Source organism: Theobroma cacao, chromosome 5, assembly GCF_053813885.1.
Source record: "Theobroma cacao isolate CCN51 chromosome 5, ASM5381388v1, whole genome shotgun sequence".
NCBI lineage: Eukaryota > Viridiplantae > Streptophyta > Magnoliopsida > Malvales > Malvaceae > Theobroma > Theobroma cacao.
Window position 1 is genome coordinate 10,691,038 of NC_142643.1, and position 17,850 is coordinate 10,708,887.

The window sequence follows — 17,850 nt, forward strand, 5'->3', positions numbered from 1 at the left end:
TTAATGATTTAAAAACAAATTGAGTATCTAAAACGTTCATTTGAAGTGAAAATTTGACCATTTGAATATAATAAAAATATTCAATAAAATAAACTATTTTCTTGTAAAATAATTTTCATAAAGCTATCGGTACATAATTCTTATAGCGTAAAAGTTAATTATATTCATATATACTATAAAGTAAATAACCAAAGCACAAAATTTCTTTACAGTGACACGTGGGCCCACATTTATCCAAAATGCATCGGAAGCTGGAAACCTACAGCGTTTACCGATTCAAGTCCAAATGAAGGTCCTTGTCAAAGTCAGCTAACTATGGAATTCCCTGAGCCTGAAATGTGAGGAAATGAGGGTGGTGAGATTATAAAATCCCAGTGAGTAAACAGATACCATCTAAACTATCTAAAGTCGAGTAAATGGAGACAATTGAAATAAGTCATCATACTGTAATTTCATTACCTTTCAACTCATTTCAATCAAATAAAATCAATCCATATAAATCAAGTAATCAACTTGGCTTATGAATTTCTTAAAACTTTGGCTCGTGCCAAAAATCATACATGGTGATACCTTGCGTAGGGCATCCAACCAAGTTCGCCAAGGCTGTTAAAATTTCGTATACACTTAAAATATATTTTTAGTTTGAGAAAAATACAGTTGTACCTTGGCATTGGCTGAGTTCCCCTTCACGTGGTGGTTTGACGTGAAGTGAACCCTAAGCTTTACCCCAGGAGATACCCTACGCGTGTCACGACCCGGAACTCCCTATTGAGCCCATGACAACCGTCGCGAGGCCTCGACAGACATTCTTCACCTCGGATGTCGATCGAAACCCCGCAAGGCTCTCGTATCAGCTTTCGCACTTCCCCGGTGAGCAATAGTTATCAAATAATCAAAATACGAAGGATTACAAATCATTTCCAAATCATAACATAACATTTTTTTTTGCTCACAGGGGCATTTTTGTCATTTTTGTCGAAAACCTCGAAACTTGCTAAAAATGTAGTAGGTAAGCCGAAAATATATATTTAATAATTTAAAAAAAAATTAAGTATCTAAAACGTTCATTTGAAGTGAAAATTTGACCATTTGAATATAATAAAAATATTCAATAAAATAAACTATTTTCTTGTAAAATAATTTTCATAAAACTATCGGTACATAATTCTTATAGCGTAAAAGATAATTATATTCATATATACTATAAAGCAAATAACCAAAGCATAAAATTTCTTTTACAGTGACACGTGGGCCCACATCTATCCAAAATGCATCGGAAGCTAGAAACTTACAGCTTTTACCGATTGGAGTCCAAATGAAAGTCCTTGTCAAAGTCAGCTAATTATGGAATTCCCTGAGCCTGAAATGTGAGGAAATGAGGGTGGTGAGATTATAAAATCCCAGTGAGTAAATAGATACCATCTAAACTATCTAAAGTCGAGTAAATGGAGACAATTAAAATAAATCATCATACTGTAATTTCATTACCTTTCAACTCATTTCAACCAAATAAAATCAATCCATGTAAATCGAGTAATCAACTTGGCTTATGAATTTCTTAAAACTTTGGCTCGTGCCAAAACTCATACTCGGTGATACCTTGCGCAGGGCATCCAACCGAGTCCGCCAAGGCTGTTAAAATTTTGTATACACTTAAAATATATTTTTAGTTTGAGAAAAATACAGCCGTTCCTTGGCGTTGGCTGAGTTCCCCTTCACGTGGTGGTTTGGTATGAAGTGAACCCTAAGCTTTACCCCAGGAGATACCCTACGCGCCTCTCCGTTCGAGGTAATAATATAATGGAGTTTACCATGCCCCTCTAATAGGCTGGTCCACGGAACCCCCTATGCAGTAAATAATTAATATATACTCCACCAATTCAATAACACTCATTCTAGCATGGCATGACAATTTATCGCAATCTAGCCTCTCAAGACTGAATACACAATACAAATAATTCTGACAGCAAAATCAGTTTAGCCATTCATGCTCATATATTGTCATAAGCCATTCAATTTAAAACCATAAATTTACAACACAAGCAGGCAGTCTCCAATTACTCTATTTTTCAAAACCAATATTCGATTTTCCAGAAAATTTATAAAATCATTTTATAAAATCACAATTTCTCTTAAAACATAGCAATTTACCATTTAAACTCATTTTCTATAAAATCACACAATTGTATAAAAGTACTTTAGATAATTAAAACGATAATAAGTTTACTCACAGTATTAGGAGTAGAAATACTCCTATCTTTCGCTTTCGGGTGCAGTCTCTTACCCGAAACAATTGACTCACCACCTATCCATAATCCATGATACAAAATTCAATAAATTGTGTCAATTTATCATAAATTATTTCAGGCTCTTATCCATGCGTGTGCACTAGATAGGATTTGAAATGTCTAGACAATCGCTTAATTGCGGTGTCCGACCTAACTCGCCTATACACGGTGTAAATTCCTAAAATCCCAAATTCGACTCCAATTCCATCCATTTCAATTTCAATTATCCAATTATATCCACAATACCTCAATGACTGTGAATTTCGTTCAATTTATCAGTCCGGACTATAAATTACGCTTTTACCCCTAGTGGGTAAAAATTTCAATTTATTGCACTGAAAATTTCCATTTAATTTCCAACCTCATAATTCATCATTTTTCCACTCAATTCTCTTAAAATAAAGTCAACCTCATCCTCACATACCATTGGCTAGATTCGGCCTAGAGAAATTCATGGAGAAGATAAATATTTTTCTTGTTGTTTTGCTCATAAACATGCTAAACTAACACTAAACACTAAAATAGCTCAAAATCAAATTAATCTAACAACTTTCTCTCTCCTAACCCATTTTTCAGAATTGAATTCATCCTCAAATCACATGATTCAACCATGGAAAATGATGGGAAATGCATGGGAAAGGTAAAGCACAAGACAAATTTAAGAAATGTTAGCTTTTTTTCACTTGATTTTTGAATTTCCACCTATTTTCCCTTTAAATTTCTTGGCTAGGGTTTTATTTTCTCCTTTCTCTCTCTTGTTTCTTGCTTGCCCGAATGTTGAAGAAGAAGAATGGGTTATGGGCTGATTTTTTTATGCCTTTTTTTATTAGTTTAATGAAATAATATTATTTTATTCATATTTTGAATATTTTATTAATTCATTTTTTTTTCTAGCCATCCACTTGTCCTACTTTTTCCACCATGCATTCCCTTTGACTTATCCAAGTCTTAAGTGAAATTTTCAGATTTTTCCAAAGTTTTGGTGGAGTAAATTTTTCAAAATTACACTTTTACCCCCGAACTTTTCAAAAATTACATTTTTACCCCAAAATTTGAAAATTTTCCATAATGCATAATTTTCACTCCTCATACTCATTTCACACTCCAAATAATTAAATTTGATCAAAATCCTTTCAAAAATTAAATTTTCGATTTTGGATGGCAAAATTACCATTTTACCCTTTTACTCCAAATTATACCGAAATTAAAATTTTTCACTTCTAAACTTCAAATCTTACTCCAATAAGTCAAATGGGGCCAAAAATCTTTTCTAAAATTCTCATTTTGTCCCTAGGTGGCAAATGACCATTTTGCCCCTAGATAGCGAAAATTTCGGTTTGACTCCAAATTGATCCTCGAACTTTGAATCGTCATATTAAACCATTCTGAGACTTTAAAATTCTTAATTTCATTGTAAATTCTCTATTTGATCTAGTTCGAGGTTTAACTCAACTTTATTGTACCTCTAGGTACAATACTGACTTTTGTAAATTTTTTTCGGGACTCTCTTAGCATGCAAACATGCTATCCATCACATGTATGTCATGACAAATATTTTTATAGAGTCGGGCTTGTCATCTTCTCCCCCACTTGGATCAACCATATGATCCTTCTTCTTGACTGATTTCGACATTAGGCTAAATATTGATATTTTAATATTATTTCATTAATAAAATATTATTTTATTCTAAAAATTTTATCTTGTCTCCTTGGAACCCAAAATACTTTATTATACCTCACTTGACTTCTGAATCACCTTTTATCTCACAAATTCTCCTCCGATAAAATTATTATTATTTAATTATTGTTTTCTCATTTGCGAAATATTTTATCCTAAACTATTCTTTTCGTCTCTTATCACTTTTAAACGTTTTAATTGACCTCAATTTGCATTCGGTCAACTTTATTTATCATCATATCAAAGTATGGGGTATTTCATGCTAAATGAAAATAAAGGCATAGGAAAGGTAGAAATCAAGCTAAAGTCGAAAATCTTACCGTTAGAACCGTAAACGAACGAAAAACGCGATTTCCCCTTTGAATTTTCTAGTTTTCCTTTGATTTTTCCCTTTTCTTCCTTTCCTCTCTATTTTCTCTCTTGTTCTCTCCTTATGGCCGGCCATCACTTAATATGGGGTTTAAATGGGCTGACTTTTCATTAAAATAATATTAAATCATTAAAAAGTGCCATGTGTCACTTTCTTGTTGGCCCGTTTTTAAAATTTTATCTTTTAAACTTCAATTTTTCACCACTTAAAATACCATAGTTATTCATACCAAAAATAAATAAATCCTACGATTTTGACAAGTTTTGGGTGGTGAAAATTATGATTTTTACCCCGGGACGACAAAATTACAGTTTTGCCCCTATGTTTCGAAATTTGCCGAAATTGAAAATTTTCACTTCCTATCATTAAATTATACTCCAAATAGTTAAGCTTGGTCAAAAATTTCACTCCATGATCAGATTATTATTTTAGGTGGCAAAATGACGATTTTGCCCCTAAACATCAAAATTTTCAATTTTTTTGCCAAATGAACTCTCGAACTCCGAACAATCATTTTTAGTCATTCTTGGACTGTAAAATATTAAATTTCATCCTACAATTCCTATTTGAACTACCATTAGGTATAATACCGAGTTTCGTCTATTCTTAGGACTTTCCTAGCATAATAACATGCTACTCAGTGCATGTATGTCATGACATGTGTTTATAGGGTCGGGTTTTACAACAAGTGTCATGGTGGTGTAAAATTTCAAAAATTCTAATTACGTCCTTGTGGACACGTGAAATGACTGTTTTGCCCTTATGCTCGAAATTGAAATTTTTCACTTCTCAAATTCAAATTATGTTCCAACTAGTTAAACTTGGTCAAAAATCTCTTCCAACATTCCAATTTTGCCCTCGGGTGGCAAAATGACCATTTTGCCCTTACGCTATAAAAATTTTCGATTGGACTCCAAATCAATCCTCGAACTCCAAATCACCATATTAAGACATTCTAAGGTTCAATAACTCTCAAATACATCATAAAATCTCTATTTGGACTAGTTCGAGGCTTTAATCAACTTAATTGTACCACTAGGTATGATACCGACTTTTAAAAATTTTTCAAGGCATTTTAGTATGCAGATATGCTATCAAGTACATGAATGACATGTCAAGTATATTGTAGAGCTGGGCTTGACATTTTCATTCATTCTGTTACTAAAAACCCATTTAGTGCCTACAATTGGGTAATCATTTGGTCTATGAACTAATTCCCATACTTGGCATCTTTCAAATTGTTTTATTCTTTTTTCATAGTTAGTATCCAATAGTCATCATCTAAAGCTTCATCAATGTTCTTAGGTTCAATTTGAGAGATAAAAGCAACATATTCACAAACATTTGAACTTTAACTCTAGTTCTTACCTTTAGTTGGGATCAACAATGATTTTACTTTCGTCAACCTCTTTTCTTACCATTGGATAGCTAGGCTTACCTTCTTCTACAATTTATTTAAGTTGTTGCTTTTCCTTTGGTGTTGCTTCTTCATTCACTTTGGATCTTTCAATGTTAAGATCAAGCTCCTCTATTTGTTCTTGAAGGATGCTTACATCATTATCATAATTTTCCTCTCTAGGAGGAAGGCTAGCACCATCAAATAAAACATGAATAGATTCTTAAACAATCAATGTCTTTTTATTGAACACTCTATAAGCTTTAGAAGTCAAGAAGTATCCTAAAAAGATTCCTTCATCACTTTTAGCATCAAATTGTCCAAGATTGTGTTTTTCATTGTTCAATATATAGCATTTACAACCAATTGGATGAAAATAAGCAATGTTGGGTTTTTTTCCTTTGTAAAGTTCATAAGGAGTTTTCTTTAATGTTGGTCTAACCATTACCTTATTTATAATTTAACATGAAGTATTAACAGCCTCGATCCAAAAGTACCTAGGTAAATTATTTTCACATAGCATAGTTCTAGCCATGTCTTCTAGAGTTTTAATTTTTCTTTTTACGACTCCATTTTGTTGTGGACTCCTAGGAACTGAACAATTGTGCCTATACCCATTTCCATCATAAAGTTGCTCAAAACCTAAGTTCTCAAATTTCTTTCCATGGTCACTTCTAACATTTATTATTTTGTACCCTTTTCTCATTTTCAACTCTTTTGCAAAAGGAAGTGAAGATTTTTAAAGCTTTATCTTCATGAGCAAGAAAAAAAACCCAAAAAAACCTAGTATAGTCATCCACAATTACTAAACCATAATCATTTCCACCTAAGCTAGTGATCCTAGTTGGTCCAAAAGATCTATGTGAAGTAATTGTAAGGTTCTAATAGTAGTTACATCCTTTTTGGATTTAAATGAACTTTTCTTATGTTTGCCTTTAGCACAAGCATCATAAAGTTGATCATTTTCAAAGTTTAGTTTAGGGAACCTTATTACAAGGTCTAAAGATAATAGTTTTGAAATGGTATTCATGCTAGTATGTCTTAGTTTCCTATGCCATAACCAACTATCCTTATTCTTTTTAGCCATGAAACATACATTGTTAGAAGATAAATCATCCAAAAAAACAACATATGTATTACCTTATTTATGACCAACAAATAGAGTTTCATTTGTCTTAATATCAACAACATGACAAGTCAAAGATTCAAATATGACTCTAAAAGCCTTGTCACAAAGTTGACTAACATTTAACAAGTTATGCTTAAGACCATTTACAAATAAAGCATTTTCAATTTGGGAGGAAGAATTTTTACCAATTGTACCAATACTTTCAATTTGACCTTTTGAGTTGTCACCAAAGGTTACATTCCTCTTTTTTTTTTTTTTTTGCCTTAATTTCTTGAAAGACTCTTTGGTTCTGGTCATGTTCCTAGTGTATCCCAAATTTTCTTGGGTCCATATGAGTTAGTGTCTTTGGTTCTTTTGGGAACCCACTCCAATTTTATTACTTTACTATGTGGAGGTTTGGTTCCTTTTGGAACCCATACACTTTTGATTTTTTTACTTCTATGAATGGTAGTTCTCAAAAGGCAAGAATGAGTAGAATGTCCTACTTTATGATAATAAATACATCTAGTGGATGAGCCACGTTTTTTTATTTCCTTTAATGAAAAAATTTTTGAAATGAGTTTCCTTATGAGTACCATCAAAGCTTATTCCTTCTTTATCAAAGAATGCTCTTTGTTTTTCTAGCATGTCATTTAATTTTGTTGACTTATGTTGAATTTTAAGAATGTAATATGCAAGTTCTCATTTTTTTTTCTTTTTCAGTTCTTTTCTTTCAATTTCCTAGTTTTTGACTATATTTTCTAATTCTATTTTTGTTTTGACTAAGAATTCATTTTTTACCTTAAGCCTAGATATTATGCTTTTGTGTTTCAATGTCTTTTCTTAAAATTCAAATACTAAGCCATCATATGCTTCTTGTAGTTCATCAAATGAATATGGGTCTTGATCTAAAGCGCATGAACTAGAATCATGAAAGGTAGAGCATACCTCGGTGTCTTCATGTGCCATGAAATAAAGGTAGGTAACTTCATCTTTTCATTTTAAGAGTTGTCATTATCACTCCAAGTAGCAACCATGGCTTTCTTTTTGAATTTCTTTGAGACACTCTTCTTGTTTGGGCTTTCATATTTAATGTGTCCTGTTTTTCTACACTTATAGCATTATTAAGTGGTTTTTGCTATGTTCTCCCTTTGGCATATCTCTTTTAGGAGGTTTCTTACCTTTATAGTTCCTTCTCATAAATTTACTAAACTCTTGGCTAGCATTGCTATATCCTTATCTTATTCACTCTAATCTTTTATGTTCCTTTCATCTTCTTCAATTTTGGATTTTAAGGCTATTCCTTTCTGTTGGAGTTCGATCTTAGTAGATTAATATCATTGTGTAAAGCATGGATTTCAAAAATTTCTTTTATAAAGGAAGCAAGCAATCCAATTACACAAGCAGAAACACACATCATTATTATTGCAAGTAACATAATCACATCCTAAAAAAAAAAGAATCTATTAAGTAAGAAAAATCATACCTTTGGTTTTGAGATTCTTATTTTCGGACACCACCACACCAATGAATGATTTCTCGACCAAATAATTTACCATTTATTCTTTAAAAATACTTTCAACTTGAATCTTAAGTGGACAAGGTGTGGAATGCAAGACTACAAGATGAAAACCGATTTTGTCTCTCTTTTTCTTTTTGGAAAAGCTTGGAGGAGGAGAAGAGAAGTGAAGGCTGAAACTATTTCAAGAAAAAGTACGTTCTTTTTTTTTTCTTCAAATCTTTTTTTTTTTTTAAAACTCTTGCCTCAAAGGTTTAATCAAAATGAAACACCTTTAAATCAATCTCGATCATTCATTTAGAGTTATGGAAGCATCAAACATGCTCCATTATTATCAAAAATAAAATTAAAGAATAAATAATTTAATTCTTTAATTATCATTTAGAGTTCTTGATAAAATAAAACTCCTTATTGAATAATAACTCTTATTTTATTATTATCCATCTTTATTTAAAAAGAATTAATAATAAATAAAAGAGTGATAATCAACATAAAGTCTCCGTTTATCAACATAGATGTCTAGATTCATTTTACAAGAATCCTCCTAAGATTATCTTAATTTAAGACAACTCTTATCTTTAATTTAGAAAAAAATATTTTTTTTTGTCCAAATTGAGATAAATATGTTTTCTTGTCTAGATTAAGATAAACAATATTTTTTCTTGTCTAAATTGAGACAAATATATTTTCTTATCTAGATTAAGATAAAAAATATTTTTCTTGTCTTAAATTAAGACAAACATATTTTCCTGTCTAAAGTAAGACCAAACATATTTTCTTATCTAAATTAAGACAAACATGTTAAAATTGTCATTTTGTACACAATTTAATTAATCAAATTAAAACATGCATTCCAACTTAAACGAAAAATTCTGCAGTAAGGTCATATATTTTACCTTACTGTAAGGTCAATTAATAAACACCATTCAATTGAAGAGATTAAATTGTAGCCATTGATTTAAAACTAATAAAGAAACCGGTAAACAAATTCAATCGATTAATAAAAAAATAAAATCAAAAAATTTATAGAGTCAGGAGAGATGAGGACTTTCCCTAATAGAGGAGTCAAGGGAGATGAGGACTCTCCTCGACAGAATGTGTTCTCTCTTAATGGAGGAATTTCTTTTGTAATATTTTAGTGTGAGTTTCCTGGCCAAGTTTATTTTCCTCCACCCTCAATTAGCAAGCAATTTTGTTGTAGCAAGTTTACAATAGCAAGCCATCCTCGGTCTGAAAGTTTCCAATACAAGAGACTCTACCAAGGGCTACTTCTAAGGCAACGCCTACAAGTATGATATATTGCTTGTTATGCCTCATGAACTACCTTTTGTTTTTTCTGTTAAAAGAGTGTAAATTTGCATAGAGAAAGGACATCAAAGGATAGTTTTGTTATGACAATTCTTTTTACCATGTGATCTTTAGTAATTTTTTTGTTTGTTAATTAAGGGAAAAAGTTGTTAAAAGGGGAGGCTTACACTTCAACCTTTTGTCTAGTCAGTCATTATTATCTAGTCAAATTATGTTGCTTTGACCAATGCCTGAACAAGTTTATATAGTCCTTTGATTGTTCTTGCTCAGTATCAACAATTCTTAAGCAAACAAACAAATATTGAAGAACCAGAGGCGAAAATCATTATCATTAGCAAACAAAAAAAATACCAAAGACTATGATAAGGGGCCATTCTCCTTTGCACCGCCTACTCGAAAGTGGCCCCTTGCTGATTAAACAAAATAAATTCATAATTAAACATTTCATGTAACAGTCTAACTTTTAACTAAAACTCCATGCTAGATTTACATGACTTGCATAGATATGTATTTTATTTATAAAATCATAATTTTTTCCCAATTAACATTTCGGTATGTATTAATACACCTTATTTGTCAATTTCACCTTTTTATCCTTATCTTATTTTAGTTTTGTTGTGGGTGTACAAAAGACTATGTCATTTCAAAACTTAGTGGCAATGGCATTAAACAAAACACTTTGTTGTTTGTATTATATTGTAAAGCCCGACCTTATAAAATACTTGTCATGACATACATGTGATGATAGCATGATTGCATGCTAGGAGAGTCTCAAAAAATTTACAAAAATAGGTATTGTACCTAGAGGTACAACAAAGTTGATTTAAGCCTCGAACTAGATCAAATAGAGAATTTGAGATGAAATTAAGGATATTAAAGTACCAGAATGGTTTAATATGGTGATTTGGAGTTCGAGGATCAATTTGGAGTCAAACCGAAATTTTCACTATTCAGGGGTAAAATGGTCATTTGCCATTCGAAACAAAATGAGAATTTTTAGAAAAGATTTTTTGACCCCATTTGACTTATTAGAGTATGATTTGAGTATTGGAGTATGATTTAAGGTTAAAAAGTGAAAAAAAATTATAATTTCTGTATTTTTCAGAGCATATGGGTAAAATGGTAATTTTACCACCCCAGTGGCAAAATTGTAACTTTACACCTGTAAAACCCGACCCTATAAATACATGTTATAACATACATGCATTGAGTAGCATGTTATTACGCTAGAAAAGCACCTAAGAATAGACGAAACCCGATATTGTACCTAACGGTACACTTAAATTGATTTAACCTCGAACTAGTTCAAATAGGAATTGTAGGATGAAATTTAATATTTTATAGTCTAGGAATGACTAAAAATGATTGTTCGGAGTTCGAGGGTTCATTTGGGGTAAAATTGGAAATTTCCATGTTCAAGGGCAAAATCGTCATTTTGCCACCTAAAATAATAATTTGATCATGGAGTGAAATTTTTGACCAAGATTAACTATTTGGAGTATAATTTAATGATAGGAAGTGAAAAAGTTTAATTCTGGTGATTTTTGGAGTGTAGGGGGAAAATCGTAATTTTGCCAACCGCAGACAAAATTTGAGATTTTGAGAGAATTTAGATCAAATTTGACAAATTGGAGAATGGTATGAGTATAAGGGATGAAAAATATGTCTATGGGCAATTTTTTAATTTTTGGGGCAAAAATGTAATTTTTGACTTTTACGGAGGCAAAAGTGTAAATTTCAAAAATTACTCCACCGAGAGTTTGGATAAGTCTGAGAATTTTATCTAAGCTATGGATATGTGGGACAAGTGTATGGTGAAATTTTGGAAACAAATGGATGAAATTTTAAAAATGGGCCAATGGGAAAGTGACACGTGGCATTTTTTTTAATGAAATAATATTATTTTAATGAAAAGTCAGCCCATTTAAACCCAAATTTTGAGTGCTGGCCGGCCATAAGGAAGAACAAGAGAGGAAATAGAGAGGAAAGGAAGAAAAAAAGAAAAACCAAAGAGAAACAAGAAAATTCAAAGGGAAATTCGCGTTTTTCGCCCGTTTACGCGTCTAACAGTAAGATTTTTCGATTTTAGCTTGATTTCTACCTTTCCTATGCCTTTATTTCCATTTAGCATGCTTGAGGAGAGAGATCAAAAAGTGATATCAAGGTCTGGACGAAATTCTAGGGGAGAGAAATTGAAATTTTTAGGTTTTGATTTTTAGTTAAATTGATAGTTTTAGTTAGTTAAATGTGTTTAGAAATTAAATTGGGCAAGAAATCATTAAATTTTCACAATACCCACTCTTGGCTGGATGCTCAATGCTGTACAATGATGATGAATTGATTTTATTCTAAGGGAAATGAAGAGAAAATGATGAAAAACGATTAAACGTGATAGAAAAACAAAGTAGAAAATTAACCGAGTTAATGTCCCATTTTTGGCCGAATTTTCCAAGGAAGGGAGTGGGCTGATTTTGTTGTTTTTAGAAGGTTATTGGTTGATATTTAATGGTTAGAAATGTTGGAGAGAGAATGGGATGATTTAGAGCTAAAATGGAGCGCGTTAACAATTTATCGGGCAAAGTGCCAAAAATAGGTTAATACCGCGTTTAAGCTGTTTTAGGCTATTGCATTTCATACCATGCATTAGTATAGGATTTAAGTTAATTATATAGTGATTTAGCATCAATGTGATGAATTGTGTAAATTTTTGTAATGTGTCTAGGAGGAGAGCCTTCCGGAAAAGGCAAAGAAGTCGTACCCGACGAGTAGTGATTGGGGCGCTTAGAAAGCTTTTAGTTTGTACAAACAGTGAGTAAACTTATTATTATTGTAAATTATCTAGAGTTTATTTTAAATGCCCTTTATGTATTTTATGAAATGAGAACGAGATTAAAACGGGATTTTTGATGTTTTAGGAATAAATGTGACAAATATAAATATATTGTATTGATTATGAAATTGAGTAATTGGAGGCTACAAATTGACTTGAAAAATATATATTTTCCTAGTAATGGCTTATGAGAAATGAGTATATGTGGCTATATTTTGTGAATGCATTGGGAAATTTATGTAAGTTGTTTTACTATACTGGCTGGATAAATAAATAAAAGCCACGTTATACTGTCGAAATTTTATTAAAATTGGTGGGTTAGTCACTGCAGTGACGGGTTTCCGTGGACTGCCTATTAGAGGGGCACGGTAAACCCAGTTATATAGTTACTCCGGTTGTAGAGGCGAGGAGGGTAACTCCTGGGGTAGTATTAGAGCTCACTTCACGTCGAACCTGTCACGACCCGGAACTCCCATCGAGCCCGTGACAACCGCCGCGATGTCTCAATTTACATTCATTACCCGGAATGTCAACCGAGACCCCGCAAGGCTTTAATATCAGCTTCTCATTTCCCCTGTGGGTAGCTGTTTCCAAATACCACATTTTAAAAGATTTTAAACTGTTTCCAACTTAAACAAATGAAATAATAATTTCCGTCTCACAGGGGTATTTTTGTCATTTATCCCAAAAATCTCAAAAATCATCTAAAAATATAGTATGTAAGTGGAAAACACATATTTCTTAATCAAAAATAATTTTGGATGTCTAAAACATTCGTTTAAAATGGAATTATGACTGTTATAATAAAATAAAAATATTCAATAAAATATTCAATTTTCACATAAAACGATATTTTAAGAACACTGCATAAATAATTTTTATAGCGTAAAAGCAAAATAAATTCTTACATACCGTAATACAAATAACCAAAGTATAGAATTTAATTTCAGTGACACGTGGGCCCACGAATGACCAAAAGTATTAAAAGAAATGAACCTACAGTCTTTGGATGTGGCAAGTTCAACTGTAATCCTTGCCGATATCAGTTATCTACAATCTATTCTGAACCTGAAATGGGTGGAAATGAGGGTGGTGAGATTATAAAATCCCAGTGAGTAAACAAACATCACTCAAAATATCTAAAGTCGAGTAAAAGGAGACTATTAAAACATTTCATCAAACTGTAATTTATCATCTTTCAACTTATTTCAACCAAATGAAATCAATTTATTTAAAGCAAGTAATCAGTATGGCTTATGAATTTCTTAAAAAGCTTGGCTCATGCCAAAAATTATTATCATACTCAGTTATTTGGGATACCTTGGCCGAGGGCTATCCCAACTGAGTCCGCCAAGGCTATTAGAAAGTCATGTTTTTATTTTGAAAACATAGCCATTCCTTGACGTTGGCCGAGTTCCCCTTCACGAGGTGGTTTGGCGTGAAGTGAACTCTAAAAGTTATACCTCAGGAGTTACCCTACTCGCCTCTCCAACCGAGGTAAAAATATAACAGGATTCCGTGCCCCTCTAATAGGCTAGTCCACAGAATCCAGCCCACTGCAGCAGGTCAAACCCACCATACAATAAAATTTTGACAGCATGACAGGGCTAATATATTACTACCCAGCCTGCAAGGGTAAAATAAAGCAATTCATATAATTCATAAAAACACAGCCCAGCCAGTCATGCCAATACAATAACATAAGCCATTAATTCAATTTTAAATTTACAACATATCAGTGGTCTCCAATTACTCTATTTTCAAAATCGTTATTTCGTTTCAAGACAATTTATAAAATATTTTCATTTAAACTCATTTTGTTTACAAAACATAAAAATTTACCATTTGAACTCATTTTCATAAAATTCACCAAAACCGAATAAAAACATACTTTAGATAATTAAAATGATGGTAAGATTACTCACCGTGTCTAGAGTGAGGATTTTCGAAATACTCAGACTATTGGTCCTCGGGTGCAATTCCCTTGCCTTTATCAGAGGACTCACCACCTTGACATAGTACAAAATCGAGAAATTCACCACATTGGTACTAAATTGAAATTAAACTAATTTAGACTACTAATGCTTGATATGGAATGCAAAAATGTCTAAATTTTTGCCTAAATGCGGTGTTAGCCTATTTCGGTCTTTTACCCGATAAATTGATATACGCGTCCGTTTAAACTCCAAATTAATTTTTTTCAGTTTCTACACCTCAATTGCACCCAAATTGACTTAATGTCCCTCAGTGTGGTGCAAATTATCAGTTCCGATAACAAATTACGAAAATACCCCTAGTGGGTAAAAATTTATATTTTTGCTCCGAAAATTTCCATTATTTTTCTAGGCTCATAATTCATCATTATTCATCATAATTCCTCAAATAACCATCAAGATCAGCAGCCAATATTCCCCTAGAAAATTCAGCATAATGGGTTTCAATGGGAGAAAATTATATTTCTAGCTTATTTTTGCTATATTTCAATATAACTTAACTAAAATCACTTAATTCAATTAAAATCAACCAAAAATCAAGCTCAAAACTCATCCATGGAGGTTTGGCCAGCATGGGTGTCCATACCCACTTTCTAATTTTGCATGGAAATGAGAAAAAAATGCATGGGTAGTGAAAATCACAAGGAAAATCAATGAAATTTACCTTTTTAATGCTTGATTTCTTGATTTCTCTTGATTTTCTCCAAATTTTTCAGGTAGGATTCTTGTTTTTTTTTTTCCCCTTTTCTCCCCTGGTTTGGACAGCTGAAGAAGATGAGAATTCCGGAATTTTTACCTTTTTAAAGGCTAAAATAATATAATATTATTTTATTCATTTTTTTAATGTTTTATTAATTCCTTAAATTCTAGCCATCCATTTGTTTCCAAATTTTCACCATACACTTGTCCCAAATATCCATAGCTTAGGTAAAATTCTCAGACTTATCCAAAGTCTTGGTGGAGTAATTTTTGAAATTTACACTTTTACCCCCGTAAAAGTCAAAAATTACATTTTTGCCCCAAAAATTGAAAAATTGCCCATAGACATATTTTTCATCCCTTATACTCATACCATTCTCCAATTTGTCAAATTTGATCTAAATTCTCTCAAAATCTCAAATTTTGTCCGCGAGTGGCAAAATTACGATTTTGCCCCTACACTCTAGAAATCACTGGAATTAAACTTTTTCACTGCCAAACCCTCAAATTATACTCCAATACTCAAATCATACTCCAATAAGTCAAATGGGGCTAAAAAAATTCTTTTCTAAAAATTCCCATTGTGTCCTTGGGTGGCAAATGACCATTTTGCCCCTGGACAGTAAAAATTCTAGTTTGACTTCAAATTGATCCTCGAACTCCAAATCACCATATTAAACCATTCTGGGACTTTAATATTCTTAATTTCATTTTAAATTCTCTGTTTGATCTAGTTCGAGACTTAAATTAACTTAATTGTACCATTTGGTACATTGTCGTCTTTTAACGATTTTTCTTTCAGGGCTTTCCAAGTATGCAAGCATATTGTCAATCATATGAATGACATGGAAAGTATTTTATAAGATCGGGCTTGACAACACTATCCCCCTTAAAATAAAATTTTGACCTCAAAATTTCATGTACTGAACTCAGAGAAAATGTGGGGGTATTGTTTTCTCATATAATGCTCGAATTCTTATGTCTTCCCCTTTATAGGGAATTTCGATTTGTTCACCTCATTTACCTCCAATTCAACTCAAGTATTTCGCTTATGTCTATTATTATCCTTTAAAATCAGATCAACAATAACCTTCACAATTATGATATCTTATATTGAGACATGAAGCATGCTTCTATTACTATCATTAAGCTTGAACCATAACTCCATCTCAATCATACCAATTTCGATCGCATTTTATTCTTATTTAGGTATACCAATCACTATCTTATTACTTCATTCCATATCAAACTTCTCGACTTTCATTCATTCATCCTATCCTCATACACTATTGTGTAGTTTACAACATCATTAACACGCCATACTCATTCCTGTACATATCCTCAGCGTTCAGGAAAATTAATGGCTTTAATTATTTCTACTTATTTCATGTTTACTTTGCATTTAGGAAATTTCAATCTTCTTAATCCTATTAATCCATCTCATATGGCTTAATCGTACTATAGATTATATTCCCTTAACTATTTCTCCAAAATTCCTTAGGTCACCATAAATCGTCTTCTGATAAGATTCTTAATCGTTACATTATCTATACAACTCATCAAATATATTGAGTTCAAATCTTGAACCACTAAAACCATTATTCATTTAGTTGGGTACATCACTACTCCACACATACATAAACATATACATTCAAATGTCTATATTCCTCATTATGTATACGAGTCTCTATTTTCAAATGCCTTCAGACTAATTTCTCTTAATTCATTCCCATCCACAATCAAGATTCAATAGAATAAGCTTCATAATTCATACAAATTCTCATCATGCCTGTGTATAGTTCCTCATCATTTATATACTTATATTCTCTTCTTATCGTTTCCAATTATATGCTTAAGTTTCCTTGTACTGTATATCATTGCATCACAATGTCATCTCCATTGAATTATAATCTATTATGCGTGTATGTTTTATAATCCCATTGGTATCTCAAAAATTTATCTTGACTTGATCATTGCATCTTATGCAATACTACAATTCCTAAAAGTCATCCTTATTCCTCGATTATCCTTCATGTCTCCTATATATTGTATCCTTATTGCATTTCGATATTGATTTGTCACTTAAAACTCAGATTCATTTGAATCATGTATGCCTCACGCATTTTCGAATTCCAATTCCCATAATATATTAAGAAAGTTTCATTATCTGACTTCATTATCAAGGTTAACTTCTATCATCCTTTATTCCACTCTTTCATATGAATATAACATCATTCTTCCTTAACTAATTTACAAATTGTACTTGAAATTACAAGACTTGAAACTAAATTCTCCTCAAGTACTTTTTAATGTTAATACTTATACCACTCTCAGCTTATAGCTTCCTTTTTATAACTACATAACTTAGTGCTTGCTTTCACAAGATCCATGGCAGAACTTCTCTTGAGTATTTCCTTAGGGATATTTATTTTAAATTTATGTCTCATAACATATGATCATTTAACCCGTAACTTAGCCATTTGGCTCCTTAGCAAGTTTCAAAGTCACGCATCTTATGCCCATCATGTATAACTTATAATTCTTTCTCAAGGGCGTGTAAACATTCTTGAAACACTTAATCACTTATTTACTCTTTTATACACCAAGTATATCATTTCCATAAAGGCATGCCCAACTACTCATGCTTCAATTTATCTCCA

At 31.9% G+C, this 17,850-nt stretch overlaps 1 long non-coding RNA gene across 1 annotated transcript; it reads right to left on the reverse strand.

Moving 5' to 3' along the window:
- Window positions 1–13,427: 13,427 nt before the first annotated feature.
- LOC148762432 (uncharacterized) lies at window positions 13,428–15,286 on the reverse strand. Its single transcript, XR_016026183.1, has 3 exons — window positions 15,156–15,286; window positions 14,423–14,506; window positions 13,428–13,565 (listed from the first exon to the last, which is right to left on the reverse strand). It is a non-coding gene; the product is annotated as an uncharacterized LOC148762432 (long non-coding RNA).
- Between the last annotated feature and the right edge of the window lie 2,564 nt (window positions 15,287–17,850).